The 16,587-nt window shown below is 47.3% G+C and overlaps 1 long non-coding RNA gene across 1 annotated transcript in view; it reads right to left on the bottom strand.

Annotated features, from left to right (window-relative positions):
- LOC110359332 (uncharacterized) overlaps positions 1 to 11,648 on the bottom strand; it is a 51,491-nt gene extending 39,843 nt beyond the window's left edge. Inside the window, exon 1 of the long non-coding RNA XR_010467004.1 lies at positions 11,568 to 11,648. This is a non-coding gene — a long non-coding RNA (uncharacterized LOC110359332). The remainder of the gene's footprint in view (positions 1 to 11,567) is intronic.
- Between the last annotated feature and the right edge of the window lie 4,939 nt (positions 11,649 to 16,587).

Genomic DNA, 16,587 nt, shown 5'->3' with positions numbered 1-16,587 from the left:
CCCTCTTGGACACACGGCCGTCCCTCCCGGACACATGGCCATCCCTCCGGACACACAACCATCCCCCTCCAGGACACACAGCCATTCCTGCGGACACACAACCATCCCTCTGGACACACAGCCATTCCTGCGGACACACAGCCATTTCTGTGGACACACAGCCATCCCTCCCAGACACACAGCTATCCCTCTGGGCCTCCTTTGAAGAGCAGTGACATTCCTGGGATGCCTGAGGGTTGATGGTGTTGAAGGCTTTGAAGTGAAGTACTTGAGCAGTCTGTTTTGACTTCCCTGGGTGACTCATGCTCAGCTCCGTATCTAAGATGGCTTTTCAGCTTCCTATGACCGCTTTCCAAAAGTTACCTGTTTGCTCAGCCCAACCATGGACTGTAACTTTGCTGTTCGCCATTCACCTGCCCACCCGAGGGTGGATGAACAGCTTTTAACTCCAAAGGGGTTGAATGGTTCAGACAGGGTTGTTCAAGAACAGTGATGTCTAACGGCATTTTTTTGTATCAATAGGACAAATCTTAACCCTTTGACAAGCCCATGCAGCTCCCAGGGAGCTTGGAAAGTGTCGATGCAAGGCACTTAGCTGTGAAGCTACGGCTGATCACATGAAAAACGGCATCTCTACAGAAAATTAGAAGCACAAGGGAGGTCTCATGCTTTTGTTGTGACACGTCATAAGGATATAATACGGTATTAGAAATAACTTCACAAAGTACAGCTGAGAAGAAGGTATGTAGGAGTGATTCTACAGCTGTATATTGTGTCTGTCACCCAAACACCCACAGCACCCTCACAAATGTACTATTTTTAGATACTCTATTGTTTGTATGTGATGCCATGTGGCTCTGCAGTCGGACAGTGTCCACCCACAGCCCCGACTCTTTCCCAGGGGTTCAGGTCCCAAGACCCAACTCAAGAAGAAATGCCCACACATTCACAGCAACCTTGGTTTTGATGTTTCCTCCTGCCACCCACATTTCTCTTCTTTCTCTAAGAGAAATCCTTAAAAAAAGTACCCAAGAACAGCTCTACTGCCAGATCTGTGACAGGACCTGCTGCAAAATGTGACAGCTACCTTAGGTAGCAGCTTTTAAGTTTTTATTCAGTTGAGAACTTTATTTGATTTCCATTTGCATTTCAGTGCTAGGTGACAATTCCTAAGGTCACAACAACCTGCCTGCCTGACATTTGACCCAGGAATTCGCAGTTTCCAATATGTTGTTAAGCTCTGCGTGCCCAGGGAAAGATGTTACAAGGATCAGAGGCAACATGAGGAATTTCAAGGTACAAAAACATCACATCCTGACTCCAGATTCACTCGGGAAATCTTTCCCCAGAGCGTTACCTGGCTGGTGTTCGAGGCACAGCAGTTCCCTACCCTCTGGAGCAGGAAGATGTAAATAGTTTTGGGAAATAATGGGACTTGCACCCATCGTTCAAGTAAGGCAAAAGTATTTATACAAGTTATAACAGAGTGAAGAAACCAATGCTGGATGTGGCTGCAGGTTTCCTCGTACCATATCTGGAGAGAATAGTCTCATAAACTCACACATACACCTGACACGAGTTAATCAGAGGACAGTATCGGGTCCGTCATTGTGTGACAGCCCCAGACCCACACATGGGTCCTTCAAGACGGGATCAGACCCACAAGTCACTCTCGGTGGCACAGCCAGCCTGACACCAACATCCACTGCTAAAATCCTGCGGACTTTCCCTCGTTCCACCTGCATTTTATCCTTGGCACAGGGGACAGGTTGAAAGCACTTCTGGCACTGCAGGGGAGCAGGATTCACTTCCCAGCTCTCATGTCGGCACCATGAGGACCAGCACCAGAAAGTTATTTTACTTGAGGTCACCCAAAGGCACCTTTTATATTTCTATCTCCTGGTTCTCCTTTACTTCTCCACCGGAATGAGGATCCCAGCCGGGTTGGTAGGATGAAAGTTGGTGAGATGAGGCACCATGGCCTCAGGTCTGCAAGGGAACAGGAGCACGGAGACGGCTCAGCAAGGGAGGAGACCTCAATGCCTTCTTCTGCAGGACCTGCTGAGCATCCCTTCATGCCAGGAAGCCAATGCATTCAAGAGAGATGGATGCTGGTGTGATTTTTATCAGCCCACGAAGCCAGGCGAAGATGAAACCATGGAGAACACCCCATCACAGTGTGAGCTGTGAGGTTGTCCTGTGCAGGGAGGAGTTGGACTCGATGAACCTGGTGGGTCCCTTCCAACTCAGGACGTTCTGTGATTGTATGATCACTGAGTGTTGCAGAAACGTTGCAAGTGGCCTTTCCAAGGCAGACTAACAGCAAAAATGAGATAATCAAATCTGTTACTACAGTGAGAGTGGGCCATGGGAAGAAAAGGAGCCAGGTATGATGAATAAGCCTTTTCCCAGATGTCACTGAGGCAACCCCAGTATTACAAAACTTATGCTAAAGCTACAGCCTAGAGAGGTCCAAGATGGGTCATTCTCTAGAGCTCTGTGGGCCACATCAAAGCCCGATTTGCAAGTTCAGGCTTAGAGCCACATCACACCTGCTTGAAAGCAAAAAGGTGTCATCTCTGTATGAACAAGTCACCAACCCTTCCCCAGAACAGATCCCCTTCAGCTTCAAAACCTCATGTGATGCCCACACCTTGGTGTTGGCTCCTCCTCTCTCTCTACCCTCCTGATATCTCACTCATCTACTTGGGCAAGCAAGGCTTAGCAAAGAGAACATGCACCTCACAAACAAAAGTCAAGGGGAGGCAGAACCGAGCCTGAATGGCATTCCCGTATTTCCATATTTCCAGATTTTGGGCTCTATGTGGAGAGCGTGAACCCTCCTCCACGTCCTGCTCCTGTCTGTGTCCCTTTCACGCTGGTGAGATTTGTTGCGGGATAATTCTCAACGACCATCGCCCCACAACAAAGCCGCCCCCTTTAGATGTGGGCAGATGATATAGAAAATGGGTGGTTCAGGCCGATTTCATGAGGCCTAATAAATCTTCAGTAAATTAAAACTCATCCCCCTTTCCTCTCCTCCCCGGGCCTTTGTCTTGCTAATACACATTAAGTCCTGCCTGGCTACACACTTTGAGGCATTTCAGAGGTGAGATCTGTACAAAGCTGCAGATGTGGGAGCTTTAAAGGACCTTTGGCCCCGGTGTTACCCATTAACATCGGCCATGCCAACACAAGAATCTCACCATGGTTCTCTCCTCTCAAAAGGGCTCCCAAGTAACAACTTTGCCTTTTGGGGAGGGGGGAAAGAAATAAAAGACCAGAAGGAATAAGCAAGGGAGAAAGAGAGAGGGACCTTCCAAAAGAGGTGTTCCCTGTAAACCTAATTTTGCTCCTAAATCATTGTCTGAAGCTGGCTGCTAGTTAGAAATTGCTTAAGAAATCTGTGCACCCCTTTCAAGCCAGGCGATGCTGGCACTCACAACAGCATTCGCTGATACATGATTCATTTCTCTCATCTCCACTGACCGTTTCCACCCTGACCTTCCTAGTTGCAGACCTTGGAATAAAGAGCCCTAATGCTGTCCCATATTCAAAGAGCCGCTATTGTCCCATTTTCAGGTTTTTATTCCTGTTCAGATGTTCTCTATGCTTTCCAGCCCTCTTTAGAAATCAAAATCAAGCTGCCACCCGGGCTGGAAACAAAGTGACAGGCCAAAAAATGTGTCTGTGAATGTAATAGCCCTTCTGGAGTATCCCCTTTCACCCCAGTGTCTTCCGTTATCCTTTTACTGGGAGCATTACTGGTACCCTATGTACTTGCATCCCCTACCCAACACAAGGGAACATGCAGCCAGGAAATCCACATAATTAACAAACCTGCTCGTTTCCAGCGGGCAAAGATTTGAATAAAAGCTTCAAGGATGTGAACAATTCAATTCTCTGTTCAGCGCGTTCACCGAGATGCTCTCCGGTGCGATTCCAACAAGAAGGAACAGCTCAGCAGAGGCTGCGCCTTCCATCCCTTCAAGCACTTTGGCTAAAATGTAAAGAGAAACTTTGTGGCCCTATGTGGGTGCTTTAGAAGTTGTGAGGTGTGATGAATGAGCTCTAAAAAAACACAGATCAAGAGGAAGATAGCGGGGATGAAAGGACAGACAGTTAGATCAGACTAGACATCCTGGGATGAAAGGAAAGGTGAATGGGTAGCTAGATTAGACAGTTCCCCTAAGTGGAAGGCAGGAAATCCAAACTTGGAGGTGTTTATCCTAAACTCCAGATCTGCACCTGTAAAGGCTGCTGCCTGACTTCTCTTTTATTCAGCCCTTTCATAAGCAAATTTCCCGGCATGATCAAGAGGTGCCCCTGGCATGAAAGACAAATAAAACATACTGACCAATCAAACCACATTTTTATATATATATGAGATTTAAATATATACATAAATCTCAAAGGAAAGCTTAGATCTCCATCCCTTTTAAAATGTTGGGCAAAGGCATGGGTCAATTCTCATTTTATCAGGTTCACTTTGTGAGAAGGGACTGTGCACTCTGAACAAGCCACAGAACCGTGGGCTCCGGAGGATTACGGATTTATGGACGGGGTTTATCTCTGGAGCGTGGAGCTTGTCAACTCTTGACTGTGGCTGGAGGCTGAGAGTTCCCTCTATCCGATCAGATAAACCTGAATGTCTCTCACTGCTACGGAGCGAGCACGGAACCCTCCAGTGTCACACTAAACAATGGTAGCGAGAGGAGAGCGCGTTCTACGTTCCTTCACCAAACCAAACCCCAACAGCATCCAAACCAGTCCAGATATTTACCCGGGGCGGCTCGTCTATCCCAAAAGCACAATGAGACTTGTCATGTTTCTCTGCTTTCCTGGTGAGACTATTTTGCAACAAAGCAATTATCCCTTGGGGATCATATAACTATTTACATATTCATTTCCCGGTGCCGGACCCATCATTTCCTCATCACGGGAAGGCAGCTGCTTTCCCCTCGCCCTGGGTAGTCTCCAGCAATTTGGGCTGATGAGCAGCGTGGAGCTTAAAAATCAGCTAGAGAAGCACACCGGGGTATTGTGCTGCCTATCTTTACATTGCAAAACTTTAGATACGTGCAGAAGTACATCGCCAGTGACATAAATCACTGGAATTTCACACTGACAACTTCAGCCTTCTCATGTAACTTTGTACATTAGCTTTCGATGCTAAATCTTGCCCAAAAGCTACAGCTTTGTTTCCTCTCACACGACAGACACACGAAAATTACTAGAACCGCACTTTTTTCATGTCAGGACCTTTGTAAAAGTCTCTTTTAATAGATAGTTGAACCATAACAACATATGTAACATGCTCCATTTTTTGCCAGTAATTGGGTTGCATGTCATCCCCCTACGGCTCCATCCACACACCACGGACTCCTCCATTTATTTCTATGACATCGATTAGTTTCATTCCAAAACCACTACAAAGGCCAAAGTTGCTCAATACCTCTGTCAAGGAATAATAAAAAGCCATGATGTGGAGCAATGCCGCCTTCCTCTAAAGCTTAATCATTTTAGCCTTGATCAATTAAGGCCCAGCTGCTTCGGGCTCCTGCACAAAGAAAAGCTCCTCCTAAGGTCTGAACTCCTCCTGGAGATGCCTCTGCTTGTCACCAGCAGTAACGGTGGTGAAAAACCATTAGATTCTCATCTTGCAGGACTTCAGTTGTGTGCCAAGCATAGGTGAAGAAAATCACCTTTCAGGTGCCTGAAATCAGTGTCACGGTTACCAGCACAGCCAGCAAACACAGCTCAGCATCTGGCTCTTCGTACTTTGCCCCGAATGGGAAAAATAGTCTTCTTGCCAGCTGATTGTGGTTTTCACTCCATTAAATCAAACCAGGAAAGGATGATCCGAATGACATTTTAAAGACATACATTAAAACTCTGGCAGTAAATAAACCTGAAGAGGGCAAATACGCATTTCATTGCAAATACTGTAAGGCTCAAAGCGGCCACAGAGCAGTAACTCTTCTCTTTTACGAAGGGCCCCCCATCTGAGATCTTGAATGTACTTCAAAAACAAACACACTCCACCTTCTAACATCTACCTGGCCTGGTGGACCGAGATTTCTAAGACTTAGGGCCTCATCCTTCTGAAATGTACCCTTCGTTTGGAGCAGGATGAAGATCTCTTGGCATAAAAAAATGCACACAGCTCTTTGAAATGCTTGGCAAAGCCTTTCCCTGCAAAGGGTGTGCTCAAACCTGCTCCACTTGAAGGGAAGCACAAGACTATTATTGACTTCAAAGGCACTGTGACTCAGCCCCAGGGTGGAAATTAGCTTGAACATTAATTGAATTAAGAAAGGGGGATTCCCTTCGAAGAACTGCCACTTCCTGGGCCACGGGATGAGATTTGTATTGAACACAATTACAACTAGGTTAAAACACTGGGAAACAGGTGCCGAATTCGGTGGCCAGGCACGCCATATGGCCCAGATCCAGTGGAGGAGAATGAGTATGTATAGAAACTCGAGATGGAGTTTAATTTGCCCGAACACAGCCAAGCTGAAGGACAGGACGAGGGCAGAGGCTCCTGAAAAGCGTCACGGCTCCTGGAGCTGGGAGCAGGGGCAGGACCTCACCTCCCATCAGACAAAGCGAACGTGTGAGCATTTGTCTAAAGAAAGGGTGAAAAGGAAAAACAAATACGAATTAAGTATGATATAGAGTGTGAAAGTACATCTCAGCAAGGTGTGAACTGCTGCATCCAGCCCCCAGGGCTGGAAATGCCACCAGCCTCAAGGTCTGAAATGTCCCACATGAAGTGTCCACAAGCACCAGAAGTCTCAGCTCAGCCTTGTCTCCATGTGTTTGCCATCTCCACTAATCTGTTTGGCAAAGCTGACTGTGGTTAGGATACATGCTCTGTTGAACCTCACTCCTCCAGCATTAGGAAGCCCCTGACATCTCTGAGACCTCGCCGTGTATTTGGATGTGGTCTCCAGATCTTTGTCCCTTTTCTCCCCCATTTATACACATCAGCACTTGTGGGCTGGAGCATCTTCTCCTGGTAAAGCAGGAAACTGGATCTGTTTGCACTTCTGAAGGTCACTCAGAGAACTGTTCAGAAAGAACTATTAAAATCAATGAACTGTATTCCTCTCCATACCGAATGACCTCCCAAATCCTCAGCACACTCTGGTCTTGGCAAGAGTGCAATTCCTAAAAGAACAACCCCCTCCAAACAAACCAGTAGCCTCCCTTTTTGACTCACAGACAAAACTGGACAGCATTTACAATGAATAACCACCCTGCATGAGCAGGATTTTGCCATTTGCTTCCTCCTGCAGCACATCTGACTCTTGTAGAGAGTAATGCTGAAAGCATCGCTCTTCCCTGTCTCACTGAAACCGGCTCTATTTTCTCCCCTCCCGGAAGCAAAGGATCTGCAATCAGTGATTTGTGGCTCAGGGCGATGCTCTGAGCTGCCCTTCCCAGGAATTGCACTAGTCCAGGAGGTGAAGGTGTCAACATCAGATAAAGAGGAATTCGCCCACCGGACAGCCAGCGTATCTGATCTCAGCTTAGGTTACCTGCTGAGCAAAGACCAGCAAGATGCCTCAGAGCAGCCAACCCTCTTGGAAAAGGTGCCGTTTAATGAGATCAAATGCGTTCACTGTTAGGAGATGAGAAAGGGAAGTGGGTAATGGCATCGGAGAGCTGGGCAAAGCCTCCATGGACCACAGCACAGCTTGCTCTGGTGCAGAAGAGCCAGCCCAGGGGAACAACAAACTGGGCCACAGATGGGAGCTGGGTCTCTTTAGTTTGGAGAAGAGGAGACTAAGGGGGGACCTCATTAATGTTTATAAATATATAAAGGGGGAGTGCCATGAGGATGGAGCCAGGCTCTTCTCGGTGGCAAACAATGATAGGACAAGGGGTAATGGGATCAAGCTGGAACACAAGAGGTTCTACTTAAATTTGAGAAAAAACTTCTTCTCAGTGAGGGTGACAGACACTGGAACAGGCTGCCCAGGGAGGTTGTGGAGTCTCCTTCCCTGGAGACATTCAAAACCCGCCTGGACATGTTCCTGTGCGACCTCACGTAGGTGTTCCTGCTCCAGCAGGGGGATTGGACTAGATGATCTTTTGAGGTCCCTTCCAATCCCAAACATACTGTTATACTGTGATACTGTGATGTTCAGACACCAGGTTTTGATGCTGGGTTGCTTTGATTTGTTTAGGGGATGGAGCCAAGAGCTGATTCCCTAAAGAGTTTTGATCAGGTCCCTGGGCTGACGGCTGTTCCTGCAGTCTCCTCGGGTGCTTCTCCTCCATGCTGAGGGCTGGCAGAGCCTCAAGTCTGCCCTCATCCCCACACTCCTGACATTGGATCTGGGTCTGTTCTCCTTCTGCCTCGCGCCTTGCTGTAGCTCACGGGCACAGCACTGAGAAAACATGCCTTTAACTGTCATGTAGCCCATGTAGAAAGTTCTTCTCATCAGCAGGTGTCACACAGCTCTGCCACCAAGAACAAGGTCCCTATTGCCATTTTCTGCATGAGGAATGCGAAGCAGAAAGGGACTCGACTGAGGGCACAGGGAAAGAACAGCTCTCCCAGGTTTCGGTTTTGTGCTTTTATAGCAGACTTTTGCCACCCTTCCCCTCATAGTAAAATGAAACAAGTGCTATTCTGTGATAGAATGAGCGCTGCACATGAATAGCCATCAGTCAAAAAGGGTGTGCTGTGAGGATGGCCCAGGCGCCCAGTTTGGAGAAGAAAAGAAGAGCACTGTGACCCCAGCAAAGGGCAGGACCCCCGCGCTCCACCACTGCCCTCTGCCGCCAAAACCTTCACCTCTGACACCCCCCGTGCCCTTTCCCCAGGGTCTTTCTGCAGCCAAGGCTCCCAAATTCATGTCAGTTCTCTGTGAATGGCCATGAGTATAATTGAATATCACAGAGGTGAGTTTTATCACACAAAATACGTCACGCATTCATAATCACAGAATGTCAGGGATTGGAAGGGACCTGGAAAGCTCATCCAGTGCAATCCCCCCATGGAGCAGGAACACCCAGATGAGGTTACACAGGAAGGTGTCCAGGCGGGTTGGAATGTCTGCACAGAAGGAGACTCCACAACCCCCCTGGGCAGCCTGGGCCAGGCTCTGCCACCCTCACCAGGAAGAAGTTTCTTCTCAAATTTATGTGGAACCTCTTGTGGTCCAGTTTGTACCCATTGCCCCTTGTCTTATTGGTTGTCACCGAGAAGAGCCTGGCTCCATCCTCCCTTCATCTGCGAGGCTGAGCTTGCAAGACGTGCCACTGGGTGCTGGTGCAGTGACACCTGAGTGTCCCTCATAGAGAAGAAAAGTCCCCTGCCAGGCGCTACCTTGTCCTCCTTGCTCTTGTCCTCACGTGCAGGTGAACACGGGTCCTCCACCTCCCCTCAGCTCACTGACCAGCTCTCTGCATGGTGTGTGGGATGACAGGCACGGCAGTGTCTTGGCTGCCTCCTTTGGGGCTTCCTACCTTCTTTGTGCCCGAATGCCTCTGGGTACCCGCTGCCCCAACACGCCTCTGCCCAAACGGTGCGTTACTGCGGCACCTCAAAGACTTGCTCTAGGAGAGGAGATTTCTGCGCTTTTCCAAGAAAGCAGAGCCAGGTTGAGGCAAAACTTCAGAAGCATCCCATGAATTAAAAGAATAATAAGTGAAACACAAGCTGTGTGTTGTTTCTATCATTCATCCTGCAGCTTTTAACTAACCAGCAGTACCAGAGCACCTCGGGGGAATGAGCTCTCTCCATCCTTCCTCCTCCCTCCCTCCCAGCAGCATAAATAAGGAGAAAAACTCCACCCAAGTCAGTGAACCAACACAGAAGCTCCCTGAGCCAACACGAGCGGAGAAATCAGGCCTTAAAATTGACACGGCAAGGACTACTTATATTCATTTGCTGCTGTGCTCCTATATCTCATTTATATATAACACATCTTAATGCACAGCGCTCCAGCTCTCCCACGGCAGCAGCCCAGCTTTGTGCATGTTTAACTGAGATCAGACTGACCTGACCTGCTCAGTCGCTCCCAAGACTATGACAGAAGTTGGATAATTTTGGAGTATACTCGTACACACCGCACTCCCCATCCCCTGCATCCTTCCCGGGATGCTGCCAGGTGAAGAGCACGCATGGATCCGCCGCCGTCAATCTCTCCTTTGAAGCAGGAGAGGTTATAAATCAATAAAGCAAAAAGGATCTCTGCCCATCATCCATGAGCTGGCCTCCTTCCCTCTTTCTCCCCCCAGATCCCTCCCGCCCCTTTCACAGACATCCTCCGCATCAATGAGCGGCACCGGAAGGCAGCAAACTTCCACCTCCCCGCTCATGCGGAAAGAAATCGCGCTCTGTTTCAAGACGCTGCCTTGCCTGGCTTTATTTCAGCTCTGCACATTGTTCTGGCTGGGGAAGGGGAGGGGAGGAGGTAAAGATGGGGCATTGTTTGCAATTCAAATGGCTGGACCTCAGGAAAAACCAATAAACTTAAGTCACTAGAGAATTTCAACAAGCCGGGCCACTTTCACAAATAGGAAGCCTCCTCCCTATCAGTGAGGGCTGTTGAGGAGCCACTAGACAAGAGAATAACTAAGCACTCGTGGGGCTGAGAGCTTTACACTCAATGAAGTCCAAACCAAACAAATTCCCCCTTTAGGAGATGCCTTTATCCAAACACTCTGAGCACACACAGAAAGGGGCTCGGCGCCTCCAGCTCTCCGCGTTCGCTCAATCAGCCTTCGTTTCCTCTCCCCCTTCCCTGCCCATCACTGGTCCCGGCTGCGGGCTGAGATTTGGAAGCGCACCCTTGGCACAGCGGTTTGTAAAACCCTGCAGATGTTGTCGGTGGAAGAGGATGTGAAAATTCACCCGCCGTAAATCCCCATTCATGCAGTAAGTGTGGTGCAGGAATAAATTGCATCAGGACTGGATTTATAGGTGAGATGGCTTGTACCAGCTTAGTGTTTAATTTTCAGTTCAGCTTTAACTGCCCTTTCTTAGGAGGATTTAAGGATTTCCATAACTCATTCCAGCTAGTGCACCGCGGTGCAAATCCTGCTGCTCTGCCCGCTCCTCCCTCCTCGCCTGGGTTCCCTGGAGCCGAAACCAATGTCTGCTGGGTGAGGGAGAGGCCACGACTCTGCAACTTGGGCATTATCTAAAACTGTTCAAAAAGTTACCTGTGTTCAGCCGGGAGCACTTTTTGCCCACATCTGGCTTCACCTGCCCCACACAACTGTACACACAAGTCAGGCAGTGACAAAGGCAAAGAAACAAGGAAAAGACTCGTTGACACCACCTAAGCGCCAAGCTGAGCATCTGATAAATCAGAGAAGCGTGGGAGTGGTAATCAATGGCATTGAAATGCTTGGATATATGCAGAGAAGGAAATAATGAGGTGAGGGTCCCCCCCACCCCATCATCCCATTTTGGAGGTCCCTAATTTATGGTGACCCGGTAGCATAGGAAGACTAAAAGAAGTGATGTGACCAGCCTGACCCAAGGAAGAGGCCCCAAAAGTCCCTTTATTTCCCCCAGTTCAGGCCATATCCTGACCTACCTAGAGCATGAAATCCAGACTCCTGCTTTCCATCCTTCCTCATGACTCTTTTTCCTCCTCCTTATTTATCACACAATGTCCTTTCCCCTCTTTTGCTGTCTCTTAAGAAATCATTTGGTTTTTCTAGCCAAGACTGCAGGTTTTGCAACGTTGCCACGAGCAATCACCCAAACATGCAGCCGCTCCATCCTGCTCCGTCTCCCCCAGTCCCACAATGACGCAAGGCTGTTGGGTCCCCCAGAGGCTGCATTTCCAGCAGGCTTATGTTCAGATGCCACATTTACTTTGTTTGATTTCTTTTTCTGCCCTCTTTGACACTAGCTTATATTCCATGTTATCTACACAGACGTAGGACCAAGTGAGATCTAACAAGGACAGCAGTTTCTTGCTCTCACAACTGTCTCACCCCAACAGAAATGACGGTTCTCGCCAGCAAAGTGAGGAGTGTTCACCAGGCATGGAGGTCTCTGAGAGCCACATGCAGAATATTAAGGGGATCACACGACATCCAGGTTGTTTTCATACCTTTCTCACATCCACAATTTCATATAAGTTGGTGGGAAGAACTGAGGAAATCTCCCTTGTGCTGCCTGCAAACTTGGCTGGGAGGTTAAGAGGAACGAATGCCAAAGAAAAAAGGCAACCGCTTCCCATTTTTTGCGTAGTTAATTGCTGTCAGGAATGTGGCTGCAGGGACAGCCCATCTCCTGTGAAATGAGCTGTGGAACTGCAGGTGCAGGACTGTTCCCTCGGAGGGAGATGGACCAGGTTTGAACACAATGCAGCTCCTGCTCACTGAGATTCCACCAGGTCACTCCAAGCCTGGTCACAGAAAGGTATTTGCTGTAGAATAACAATCTAGATGTTCAACAAACTCATACTGCAGGTGTGATGCAGCTCAATAGGGTTCTTAATACCCCGTTTCTCTGAAAATAAGCCCTAGCATGATTTTTCAGGATTTTTGAGGATGCTTGAAATATAAGCCCTACTCCAAAACTAAGCCTTAGTTACAGTTTATTTAAAAAGTCAATTTAATAGTGTCCAGGCAGCTATACTTGTAAAAAAGTAAGCGGCTTTTGGAGCAAAAATTGTATTAGACCCTGTCTTATTTTCGGGGAAACAGGGTAGTGCAGCTAAACCCAGCAGCACCCCAACATCTCGCACCAGCCTTTCCACACACGTGGATGTGTTCTCAATCTTTCCTGCCCTGGCAGGACTTCGGGCCCGATTCACATGCTAATTGTGCTAATTGTATCTCACAGAGCTCCATTCAAGACAGAAGACGACCAAGTTCCTACTGACTTTGCACGAGGTACCTCAAAGTAGATTTGCAGGAGGAATTCAATCTATGGTCATGGAGGGGTTTGGTAGGCATCTGCCATCTAATATCAAGATGCTTAATTCCCTAAGGGAATTTAAAAGACAAAAGTTCTTCTGAATTAACAACAGAAGAACATTTAAGGCGGACACATTAAACTGCATTCAACTCCTGTGCAAATGCTCTTGTCTGGAAGTGGCTATAAGTTCATACAGCTTAATTCACTTTGAAAAGAAAGCTACATCAAATAAATCAACTCTGAATGAAAATGACTTTGGTGGTCCTGAACTCATCCATTAAATCAATAAATATTCTTCAGATTAACATTTTTGCATGTCTGTGGATTTCTGGGTTGCAAAGAAGAGAAGGACTCTCCCTAAGCAACAATTCCTTTAACACCAGAAAAACTGTGCTTATCGCTAACCAGCCGCCTCCGTGACTATTCCGCTCCTGTTTCATTCATTTTGCTGGTTCCTGGATCTTATTAATGTAGGTGTGAGGGGGTGGGGGACGACAACTCATACCCCATTGTTTATGTCTTGCTGGTAGGAAGGGGGACTGAGAAAAATAAAAGCCAACAATAAAGCAAAGCGTTAGCCAGAAGAATGCTTTTATTGCCACCAGGAGTAATTCAAACCTTTTGTGTTGGTTTTGAGACAAACTTTATGGTGGTCAAGTCGTACATTGCTGGTTGGATTTAAAAACCAGGCAGGATATTTTATGACCATTAATAAATGTTTGTAGCCTGCATAGGGACACGGGAGAGGTAATCACACCTCTCAAGCCGATCACCTGCAGTGGTCAGAGAACCAACTTCTACCCCCCTCCACCAACTTCTACCCCCCTCCAACCTCTACCCCCCCAATGAATTACTGCTGGATCCATTAAGGAAAGAGTCACTTTTATTCTTTTTATCCTTTCTCTGAAGTATTGGTGTTTGCTGGTTCAAGATACCAGACTCAAATGGGCCAGTTTAAGCCAGTTTGCAAATCTTACAGAGCTTCACAAAACCATCGTGGGTCAAATCTCCCCTTACCCCGAGACTCCAGATAGGATGTACTTAAACTGTATGGAAATTACCCTGTCACCCAGTTAAGGCCCCTCACCAGATTGCTATAAACCAGGGGCACTGACTCCTAAAGAATCGCACTTATTCATAGATTTTAGGGCCTTTGTGATTCTTTAGCTTGACCTGCTGTACAGCCCAGGTCAGGGGACCACCCCACGTCGATTCCTGTTTCAAGAGCAAGAGCTCCGGCAGAACTAGAGCAGAGCAAAACCTCCCATTGTGAGTTAACAATTTACAGCGATGGGGAAAAAATCAAATGTAGGTATATACATATATCTTCACCCAGTGTTGAGGCAGCAGCCCTTCAAAGTGCCACACCTGGTAAAAAACATGGTTCTTATTCCCCACTCTTCCCATGGGTTGCCAATACGTTTGCTGGGGCTGCAGTGGTGAGGTTTGCACAATTAACATCCCAGAGCAGGGAAACAGACCATCTGGCTTTTCCCAAGTACGGAACACACATACTGGCTGAATGCCTCCGGTTTCCATATATCACCATTCCAAAGAGAAAGATGTCACAAACCACTGATAATTGCATCTTTTTTTGTTTGAAATACAGGTAAAAATCACTCCCTCTTTAACACCACTAGCCATGCATTTCATCCACTGTTTTTTTTCCTCCTTCACCAATTTTTCTGCAATTTTCAATTCCTAATTTATCCAGACTGATAAACGCTTCCCACTTCCATCCACCCATACCTCACTCTCAGGGAACTGCCTGCACTCTTCATTCCTCCATCTCCAACTTCAACCATGGCAAGCACATTGGTTTTAATGGATTTTAAGGCTTTCACAAGACACCCCTGACTGCCCTACACTCCTGGCCTTCACCACTCTGCCTAATCTCTCTAGAGCGATGTATGAACGATTATATCCATTTCCAGATCACCAAAGGAAATATTGCACGGCACCAGGCAGCCTTCCCTCGGGAAACCTACAGAAACACTTGCAGCTAAAGACAAACGTCCAATCTGATGTTTGTCAATGCCTGATTGCTCAAATGCCATATGGAAAAGCCAAGGGTGAGAGTCACCTTCTTTGACTTGAGCTGTAGGAAGGTGAGGTGCTTGGTCTAAGCTGACTGCAGGCACCTCTTGTGTACCCTTTTTCCCTGAAAATAAGCCTAGCCTGAAAATAAGCCTAGCATGATTTTTCAGGATTTTCGAGGATGCTCAAAATATAAGCCCTACTCCAAAAATAAGCCCTAGTTACAGTTCATAAAAAAGTCAATTTAAATAGTGTCCAGGCAGCTACACATGTAAAAAAGTAATAAGTTTTGGAGCAAAAATTAATATAAGACCCTGTCTCACCTTCAGGGAAACAGGGTAGTCACCAGTAGAAGGTGTTTTGGCCCATACCAAAAGAGGAGGTTAAGTCTGGTGGAGCTGCCATCTCTGTTCATGAGCAGGAAGCAGAAGGAGGCGATCAGCACTTGACATAGAGATGGCTGCACTGAAGTGAAGCTCCTGTGTCCATCTTATAGAGCAGTGTCTATCAACCAGATTGCAAATCAGGTTTCCATTTTCAATAATATTGGCAAAATTGGCAAATAGAAGAAGCAACCACCAGTCAGGCTGCATCCTAATGCCTGACACTGCTGCTCTGCTGGGTGTCATCCCTCCATCCTTCTTCCAGCATAGATGCTCCTGGCTGCGCTCCCTGGCCCGTGTCAGTCTACACCAGCCTGGTTACTCTAACCAAGGAGCGATGGCAGATGAACATCTTGCTGCGCAGAACAGCAATTTCTGGGAGAGACAGGATGTGCCCCTTTTATCGCTTGTCACTACTGTCCGAATGCTGGTGTCAATGTTCTATGTGGATCTCCTGTCAACAGCATCTCCTAGGGCTGCATTAGCCTATTGGTTGGGTCATTTCCCTGATAGCCACCAGTGCCTAATAAACAGTTACTGCTATTCCCAGACCACCCTTTTTGCCCACTTTGTATTTCTAAAATAAAACTTAATGAGTAGCTTTAACATTTGAGGCTTGTAACTCTCCCCACAACACACTGGTAGTATCAGCTGCGTTGAAAAACAGCAATTCTGTTTCCCCCCCCGCTCTTTTTCAGGCACCTAACGTAGGTTTAGGAACAATTCCACAGTGTCTTTTCTTCAATAGTCTTAGGGATTTGATTAATGCCAGTGGTGGTGATGTAGTCGTGATGGTTTAAGGATGTATTAATTAATTAACCTTGTCTCTTGATTAATTTTGATCTTGACATCTTGATTTTGTGCTAAATTAATTCTCATTTATTCCTCCTTCCACCCTCCCCTTTCATAGAGCACTCTCCTCACTTCTTCTAATCAGGTTTCCCCTTAGATTATCTCCCCGCTCATAATGAAATGGAGATCATCCATGTGATGGAGTCACTCCAAAAGCCCTCAAGGACTGACATATCCTCCACAACACCCACCCCCCGCTCCCCTGGGGGACTGCCCACTTCCACACCCATCTTTTTTAACTGATAGTATGAAAGAACCCTCAGAAATGAACATACAGACATTCCCTGGGTTCTGCAATCTTCCTGGACACTACCAATGGTCCACCCATCACTGACCAGAAACCTTTTGTCTGTCTTCTCCTTCTACATTGCACATGCTCCTTGCTGGAGAAAAGGGCCACCACTCCTGCCA

This window comes from Columba livia, chromosome 18, assembly GCF_036013475.1.
Source record: "Columba livia isolate bColLiv1 breed racing homer chromosome 18, bColLiv1.pat.W.v2, whole genome shotgun sequence".
NCBI classification, from domain to species: Eukaryota; Metazoa; Chordata; class Aves; order Columbiformes; family Columbidae; genus Columba; species Columba livia.
Note: the sequence above shows the minus strand (reverse complement) of the source record. Positions and strands in the feature narration are given on the sequence as shown.